The sequence below is a fragment of the Toxotes jaculatrix genome, chromosome 5 (genome assembly GCF_017976425.1).
Source record: "Toxotes jaculatrix isolate fToxJac2 chromosome 5, fToxJac2.pri, whole genome shotgun sequence".
Lineage (NCBI taxonomy): Eukaryota > Metazoa > Chordata > Actinopteri > Toxotidae > Toxotes > Toxotes jaculatrix.
Window position 1 is genome coordinate 29,529,508 of NC_054398.1, and position 9,578 is coordinate 29,539,085.

The window sequence follows — 9,578 nt, forward strand, 5'->3', positions numbered from 1 at the left end:
TCTTTCACACTTTTTTGTCTGACTCCAGATTTTAGTACTTTGTGAATTTGCTGTGTGTTAGTACATGTAGTTGTGTACAGTTCAGCTGCTGCTGTCCTTGGTGCTGAATTCACCAACCCAGCTGAATGGTCCTGAGTGCTTATTGTTGTAATTCATTTGGTATTTTTGACAAGATTGAATATCATTAGTATGGGTTATGTTTTGGTTAGAGTTAGGCTTTCAGTTATGATGTGTCCTCATAACTATATTAAGACAACAATGTGTGTGTGTGTGAGAGAGAGAGAGAGAGAGAGAGAGAGAGAGAGAGAGAGAGATTGTACTTTGATGCCTTTGATGTATCAACATTCTACAGTCTGATGTCACAGGCTGCAGTAAGTGGACACACAGCCAGAGACAAGTTCAGAAGTCAAACAGGAGCAGAAACAGTTGGACTGGACAGGACTTGCTCATGATTTAGGAAGAAAGAAGCACTCAGATATTTCTGCACAATTATTGACAAGGAAGGGAGGAGCTACTGCTGTTACAAGGACAAGAGGAAACTACAGGAAAGTCCAGATCAGCTCCAAGGTTTTCAGTAAGTCAGTACATGTTAGTAGTTCATGTCAGTGTTTAGTAAGTCAATTTTTTGAAATGTTTGTGAAACTGTGACGACAAGTAATTATACCCATAAGCCCAGTGGTTTGATTGTGTGCTTATCATTCATGGACAATATTGAGATTTTTTAATGCTGATCATGATTGTGAGATATTCTCATGGTTGCTCAGCTTCTTAACTTTGTTTTGGTGTGATGCTCTGTAGTTTGTGTTAAAGGAAAGGATTTCTAGGAAGTCTGTACTGTCTGCAACAAGATCCTTTCTAAAGAAATTCTAATGGAAATGATGGAGCATAAAATCCACAGTCCCTGTTCTGTGGAAAAGTTGACTTCCAAAGTTGAAAAGAAGCAAACATGAGGCTTCAACAGTCTGAGTAGATCAAGTTTCTATCTTCCAGGTATTTTTAGTCCAAAATTCTCCTCTTTGTGTTTCTACACCTAATGTTTCCTTGTAAAACTGTGGTGGAGAGATGGAAACACAGAGAGGAAATTCTGCACTAAAAGACAAACATTTGAAGATACACACTTGATTGTGTGTTTAACAATGCTGATGAATTTTGGAATTACTGTTTGCACAGAAATAGGACTGTGGATTTTGTGGCCTATCATTTCCACAGAAATTGTTTAAAGAAGGGATCTCCTGGCAGCCAGTATGGACATATGGATTATTGACAATGAAGGGAGGAGCTACTGCTGTTACAAGGACAAGAGGAAACTACAGGAAAGTCCAGATCACCTCCAAGGTTTTCAGTAAGTCAAAACCTTTTTTAGTTGATGTCAATGTTTCAGTTCAGTGGGATGTGTTTGTTAAATTAACATGATGTCTAATCACACAAGAACTTCAGCCCAAAGGTTTCAGTACATGTTAAGTTTATTTATGCTGATTGTATCTGTGAGATTTTCATATTTTCAACTTAGGTTTCCATTTTTTTGCTTCAAAGCATTATGGTTTGTGTTAAAGGAAAGGTGCCTATTTTTTTTCAAGTTTGTCTTTTAAACTTCAAATGTTCTCAAACATTCACATGCTTTTATGTAAATTGAAATCATTTGTGGTTGTTGCTTTGGATCCTCCTAAATGATGGAGCATAAAATCCACAGTCCATGTCCTGTGTAAAAGGGACGTCCAAAGTTCAAAAGAAGCAAACATGAGGCTTCAGCAGTCTGACTTATATAGTTGAAACAGGCGTCCTCCAAGTCTTTTTATCATTTATGTTGAAGATCAACCACCAGTGCTTTGCATGTGGAACAGTAGTTTACCTGCAGCCACAGATCCAGACTCTGCAGCTCTGGAGGTGGAAGTAACTGCAGAGACGAGAAAGCACAACACCATGGGAGAGAGAAGAAGCCAAGTTAGTAACATACATTAATGGGATATGAATGTGTACAGATGGAGAGGGAGAGGAGGAGAGAGGAAATCAGTGCATCATGGGAAGTCTTCCAGCAGTGTAGACCTATAGCAGCATAACTAGTGGCTCATTCAGGAAAGCCTTACTCAGCTCTGACTATAAGGTTCATCAAAAGGGAAAGTTTGAAGCCTCCTCTTAAACATGGAGAGGGCGTCTGCCTCCAAGACCCAAACTAGTAGATGGTTCCACAGTAGAGGAGCCTGATATCTGAGGGCTCTGCCTCCCATTCTCTCTATTGGAGACTTTAGGAACCACAAGTAAACCTGCATTCTGGGAACACAATGTTCCAGGGTAGTAGGGGATGGCTGCACTGCTGCTGTGACCCGGCTTGGTAACACAGCCGGCCATTGCCAGCTCTTAACATTCTCCTCTCCTTAGCTGTGTCTTCAGTAGCTAAACTTGTGTATCTATGCTGAAGATTAGAGAGAAAGCTCTGTTCTAAAACGTCTCTCTGTTTTCAGCTCTCAGGACTTTTGCAGCTTCTACCTCAGTCTCTACAGTTTGGACTTTAGTCTCACTCCTGTGCTCTTGTTTGTACTTTGGGATATCAGCCTTATGTCACTGTTTACTGATTAGTTACAGCCATATCAGAGCTGTGTTATGTTACTGATAATGCAAACCAAACTTTTCCTGCTTAGCTGGGAAAAGTTGTAGGAATATTGATTGTAGTTATCAGTGAGTTGGCAGTGCTTTAGTAGAAGCTCAGATCAACAACTTCATTTTCTGTGCAGTGAAGTGGAAAAACACTTTTTTCACTGTTCCAGCACAGTTTGAGTGTTAGTGACCATTCATATCATGACTTGATGTGACTACAACTAACACAATGGAAAATCCTGTTTCTATCTCTAACAGTGAAATATCACATTCAGTGTGCAGCTCACACTGTTGGTGGTTGGTGTCTTCAGACTCCCTGAAAGCTGACATACAGTATTAGTTGAAGAAGGTAGTATTTTTATTTTGGATGAAACACATCCAGGTGTATCACTGTCCCTGTATAATGTGCTGACTAAACCATCACTGAAGTTCATTGTGCAGAAGTGACTGTTACATGTCCAGGCTCCACAGTATACCATGGACCTTCTGCAGCCCCACACCATGAGCTGATCTCTTAGGTCAGGACTTTCTAAATCTCTAAATCCTCTCTTCCTGCTTCTGAGGAGTGCAGACGTGTTTCTGACTGCTCCTACTGTCTCTTGGCTTGCTTTTTTGTTTCTCTCGTCTCGTCTTTGTGATTTTCTTTCCTGAGCACCCTGCTCTGCTACTCTTTGGATATATTTTTTTTTGAGATGGAGCTTATTAACTGGTCACTCAGTGCATTGGACAAAATTTTCCCACAAAGAAAAGAATCACCGGGAGAACCACTCTGCCCTGAGGGGACATTCGCTGCGGGGTATGTCCGAGATGCTTGGGACTCCTGGCGTCTGGTATGCCTGGAAGCGCTGTCCCTGGAAGACGTGGAGGATCTATTTATCTATTGGACATTGATAGCAGGGATACTACTGATTGGCCTGGGTATTGCCCTGATCTATCGGAGAATTGGAAAAACCGCTGCTGGCAGATTGGCACTACCGCTAAGCACGGAGATAAAACAGCACCTCGGGTTCATGGATACTCGGCTGACAGAATTCCATCAGAAGATGGCTCGGATCGAAGGACTGATCAGTGACATCTCAGCCCGATCTGAGGAGGAACAGAGACGAAGTGATAACATCGGAAGACAGTCCGAACACCTGTTGAGATCGGTGAAGGGACTGTCTGTCAAGCTTGAGGAGATGTCGAAGCTACTCCATGCATCTGCAGGGGATGATGAGCACCGATACCAGTCCGATTGACTACTGATCTAGATAAATTCAACGCGGATCGATAAAATTGCTTTGTGCATATTGGCTGTATTGTTTCTGTCCCTCACCCCCCCCCCCCCCCTCTCCCGGCCTAGAAGAATAGCTCTGCAGCTGTGCTCCTATCAAATTCCTATGCAGTTCGTATCTCCCTTCAAGGACAACTGATGAACTGACCTGTAAACATCCTGGCAGTCTAGGTCATACAAATCGCAAACACTTCTCATAGACTGATGCACACACACTCCCCTCCCTACCCACCCCCATCTACCGTCTGCCTCCGCACCTTATCTTTTGTAACTCCCCCCCCTCCCCTCCCTATGTGTCCATGAAAAAATTCCAGCATGTTTCCACGTGTACTGTGTACAAAAGTCAAAATGTATGATGTGACTGTGTGTCAAATGTATGTATTGCAACTAATCTCACTTAAGGTCTCAATCATTGTTCTCCTTCAAGTCTTATACCAACAGCCTGTAAAAGAAACAGTGTTCTCCTGTTAGCTTTTTAATTAGGTTGTTTTGTCTTGTAGAGAGAGAGAGAGAGGTTAAGAAAAAAGGGGAAAGACAAATGGGTTAAAACTTACTTAAAATGTTATTATTATTTACAAAATTATTTAAGTTATTAATTTCATTTGATATTCTTGAACAGGTATAAAAATTCTCACGTTTCTCTCATGAATCCTGTTTTACTATGCGCTGTCTGTCTCATGCGGCACCCGTAGTCAGGAAATGAAAACACTATAAGAAGTACGGATGAAATGACTACGTACAGCTGTATTGTTCATTCTTTACGCTTAAGGAAGCATCGTTGGTATGTATTTACTACTCTACACTATATCTAATTTTTGCACGTTGTGTATCTTTAGTTTCATTTCGTGTCTTCTAGGCAGACATTCACTAATGGTAAAAAGGCAGGCTGTAATGCGTCGCGCTAGGTCGCGCTATATCGCGCTATGTTGCGTTATGTACGGATTTTTGTTCTGAATTAATGATTGACATTTCATGCATTTACAAACGGAAGTGTTAATTCATGTATGTTTAAAAAGTTATGAGATTATCAGGCTTATTTGGTGCTGATTATACTGTGTTTGTATGTTTCAGTTTCACTTTCCTTATACGTCATTAAACCTGTGGATGACAAAGCAGTCTTCAGAGTCTTGATGTTTTGGGAAGAGTTTAGCTGGCTGTCAGTGTATGCAAGTGGAATACTGAGGACAGCACATAGGTATTGAATTTAATGTTTTATTAGTGATATGATTGTCAGTTGTTAGTGTGAATCACACTATGTTGCCTCACAGCAGTGTTTGTCCTTCAGAGCTGTGCAGAGGCTGAACTGGGCTGTGTCTCTTTTGTCAGAGTGAGGTGTAAAGGTGCTCTCATGAGTGTTTGTCTGCTGACTGCTGGTAGAAATGACTGGAAAGTGTCTTTCTGTCTCCTGTCAGTCCATCATATGTCCTCTCACCTTCACAGAATCTCTGAATGAACCTAAATGAAAGTCTGCACTGACTGTTCAGTTTGTTGCACAGTTTACACATTAGGTTGAAGCTTTTAAGCTTCACCTTTTCTCTGTCATTGACTTTTTTGTCCTTCTCAGTTAAAACATGTCACTTACATCACTTCCTTTTGCACATTTTCCTGCTTCCTTCCATTACAGAATTTAAAATTCAAATAAGTTTTTGCTTTTTCGTGCAAATCATATAGAGACAGACCCCCTGCATCCTCAAACAGCCTCACACTTACACACCTTCACCATGCAGGTAGATGTATCATGTGTGAGGAGGAATATGAAAAGAAATCAGAGAGTGGTTTCAGTGGGTTCTTCCTCTCTCTGCTCTTTCTGTGCTTCACACATTCCAGGTTTCAGAGGAGTTTTTGTTCAGCAGTTGTGAGTTTCTCTGGGTTTTGGTGAATAATGTGCTTTTTCCTCTCACTCTCTATTTTTCTGTGGCTTTCTGTCTCTTCTACTCTGAGCAGACAGTGTTTTCTGTGTGAAGTGTTCTCTCTGCTGGATGTTGGTCTCTTCTCTGCATCCCACTGAGCATGAAGCATGAAGCTGCTCAGACTCCATCTGCTAATATGACCAAGCTCTCTTCCCCTCATCTCAGGCCTGACCTCAGACCAGCCTCTCTCATGCTGCACACACACACTTCCTCAGCCTGGCATGGATCAGATCCTGTCAGCCTCTGTTTCTACAGGAGACATCGGCTCAGTTGTCCATAATAAAGGACACTTAGGCAGGTGAGTTTTCAGCAGCAGGACTGGCTGGACTGAAGCAGAAATTCAGATTCAGATTCAGAGAACTTTATTGTCATTCCTTCTACGTCAGGCACATATTAGGAACGAGATTATGTTGCACCAGCTCAGAAGATCGCAGTAGAAAAGTTACAGAAAAATAAGTTACCATAAAAATAAGGATAAGAATAACATAAAAAAAAAAACCCTGATCATTTGATAGATTTCTAGTTTGCAGCTGAGAGTTGATTTTACAGTAACTTTCTGTTGGGAGAGGAATCCATGCAGAAAGTTCATCTGCTTTCTAGGCTTTTATCTCTGATCACTTCTGGATCTGTGCTCATTCTTGTACCATCAGCACTAAAATAATCAGCCCTGATGAGGAGTATTACTTCCTAATCTTTTATACAGTACATAAAGTTTTCACCTCATTTTAATATAAGCTCAGAGAACTTTTTAATACTGTTGCACCTTTGACAGTTAAAATACCAAAACACACCTTGAGATAACAGTTACACCTGTAATCTAAAAAGATGGAGAAGGACGCTGATGGTGAAAGTTAAAGATGAAACTATATCATCATATTCTGGGACACAAAACTTTCTTTGTTTGATTCTATATCTGTTTATAAGTTTGTGTTTTAACTGTATTTTTCTTTCTCCTACTTTTTTGGGGTCTCCTGTCTCCTGATCTCCTTTGTCCTGGATCATCTTCTTTGGATCCTAAAAATGCAGGTAAAACATGACTGTTTTTCATCTGGTGTGTGAGTTGACATGCAAGTGCATTTGTTTGTGGTTAAGTTTGTGTTACAGATACAGATACAGATGAAGGTATCAGGTCATTCCATTATCTGATGATCTCTACCTGTTAAACCATCCAAAGCAGCTCTGCAGTGTTTCCATCTGTGTTCATGTTGCTGTTTGAGGGTTAAGACTTGGTTTCAGGGTTAGAATTGGGTTTTGGTTAGGGTTAGGGTAAGGGCTAGGGAATGTATTATGTCAGCAGGTGTCCTCACAAAGACATAAGTATCAGCGTGTGTGTGTGTGTGTGTGTGTGTGTGTGTGTGTGTTTGTCCTTTGATGTATCAACATTCTACAGTCTGATGTCACAGGCTGCAGTAAGTGGACACACAGCCAGAGACAAGTTCAGAAGTCAAACGGGAGCAGAAACAGTTGGACTGGACAGGACTTGCTCATGATTTAGGAAGAAAGAAGCACTCAGATATTTCTGCACAATTATTGACAAGGAAGGGAGGAGCTACTGCTGTTACAAGGACAAGAGGAAACTACAGGAAAGTCCAGATCACTTCTTATTGTTGCTCTACTGGTTGCTGTCTACCAGGCATCATGGTTTGCGTTTATAATTTGTACTTTGACATACTGATCATTTTCAATCTTTATAAGAAGTGTGTGATGTTACTGCCAGTGCAAACCAAACATTTTCTGCTGTTGCTTCTTCAGGTTAAAAGTTTTCCACTGGAAAATCAGATGCTGCATTAGCTGTGAAAAAGTTAGTGTTTTTTTTTCATACCCACACAAATGAGGTGAGGATCAGGTGCTACAGACAAGTGTTCTGTTGGACTTAAAGAATTCTTTTTTCTTTGTCAGTAACAACAGTGAAATCCATCCCTGCCTGACTGTTCACATTGTTCCAAATCAGTTTTACACCAGCAATTAGTAGATTTTCTGTCATTAAATGTCATAATCAGAGTCTGTTAGTCAGGGCCTGGACCCAAAAGCAGAGCGAAGGCAAACTTCGAACATGATAAACAGTTTATTCACAGAGTTCAAACAATAAGTAACAAAGGGAACTAAAGGCGGCAGGATTTCCCGGGGAACTTGGAGGTGTCGGCTGAGGCTGTGTGGAGGAAGCACGGAGAGGGGTAATCCGACGGAGTCTGCAGGGAGCAAGAGGAGAGCGGTTAGGAAGGAGACAAAGGTAAGGGCAAAAATCACAGGGCACAGACATCTTGTTACCAGGTAGATAACGGTATGATCTGGCGAGGGTTGACTGGAAAGTTGGGCCTCTTATACTCCAGGAGGGAGGTAGATAGCCACCAGATTGAGCACAAGTGGTTGGAATCATCCTGATGAGGAGGAGGGTAGCAGGGAGGAGCCGGCCAGGAAACCACCAACCCACGCCCACACCAACATATACTCAGCCAGACAAACAACAAACCCCAGAAGAAGCAGAGCTGCCTCATGACATTAAAACCTGCTGGTTCAGCTGGTTATGGAGTCCAAAACAACTTTATTCAGTCTGTTTAAGCACAGGTTAGACTTCAACTACTAAATTCTCACACACAATAGCAACACATTTCCTACTTCTGCTCCAGGAAGCCTGAACTCCTCATTGCTCCTCTTCACAAATGAAACTAGATTCAAAGCCTTTATAGTCAAACATGACAGGAACTTTTCACACTGACATCTGGAGGAAAGAAACACTGTGATCTGGACATTCATTAGAAATCAAGACACCTAGAGGTCAGGAGCTTTCAACTTAGTGTTCAGTATGAGACTTGAGTGGATGCACTGTGTGAAATGAATGAGAACTTTCTCACTAATGAGAGAACGTAATGAGGAGGACTTGTTTTTTCCCACAGTGATGAGACTCTATTAGCAGAAGTATAAAACCCAGGAACTGCCTGCACTTAGACATTTCACTGAACTGGCAGTTGTAAATCTTTTGTCTTGTGATGTAAAAAGTCTTTTGATGTTGGAAAAACCTTAATATTCTGTAAAAAATCATCTTTACTTTCAGTGAAAGTGTTTTTGACTGAAGTTTTACCATCGAAAAATCATGTAATTAGGTTCAAATAATTGAATATAAGCCATTAGTGATGGTACAGGTTCATAGAATAGAACAAAAACAAATGAAGAGGTACATGAGACTGCAGCCAGCTGATATAAATCTATCTGACCATCAGCCTTATCTACCATCAGATATGGAAAGACGCAGCAGAGCACTGGTTCAGCTATCCCATGTTCTAACATGTCGTCTCTCTGCTCTTCCATCTTGACGCTTTCCTACCAGCAGCCGGTTCGATTCCTCGACCAAGCACAAGGTATATGCACAATGGATATGGGTGGTGGTAAAGGAGACGCGCCCCCCCGCCTCTGCGACCACGGCTGTGGTGCCCCTGAGCAAGGCACCGATCTACCCCAGCTCCCCGAGCTCCTCCTAGGGAAGCCCCCTGCCACAGCGTCTCTAGTGCTCTTGTGTGTGTGTTTCGTTCACTTTGTGTGGGTAAAATGCAGAGAGTCATTTCCCCGAGAGGGATCAATAAAGTATGACTTAAACTTAAAAGTTATTTAGACAGAACCAAATCATTCTGATAATACTTACAAACAGTATGAGGCTGTATGTTTAGACAATACTTTTCACATCTTCTGAAGTCAGTGATGTGTGCACTACAGCAAAAAAAGGATTTCAATGGAACAATGTCTACAGAGCCTCTTACAGCTCTTTGCTTCTTCTACACAGTCATTATGACAAGTTCACCACAAAAAGA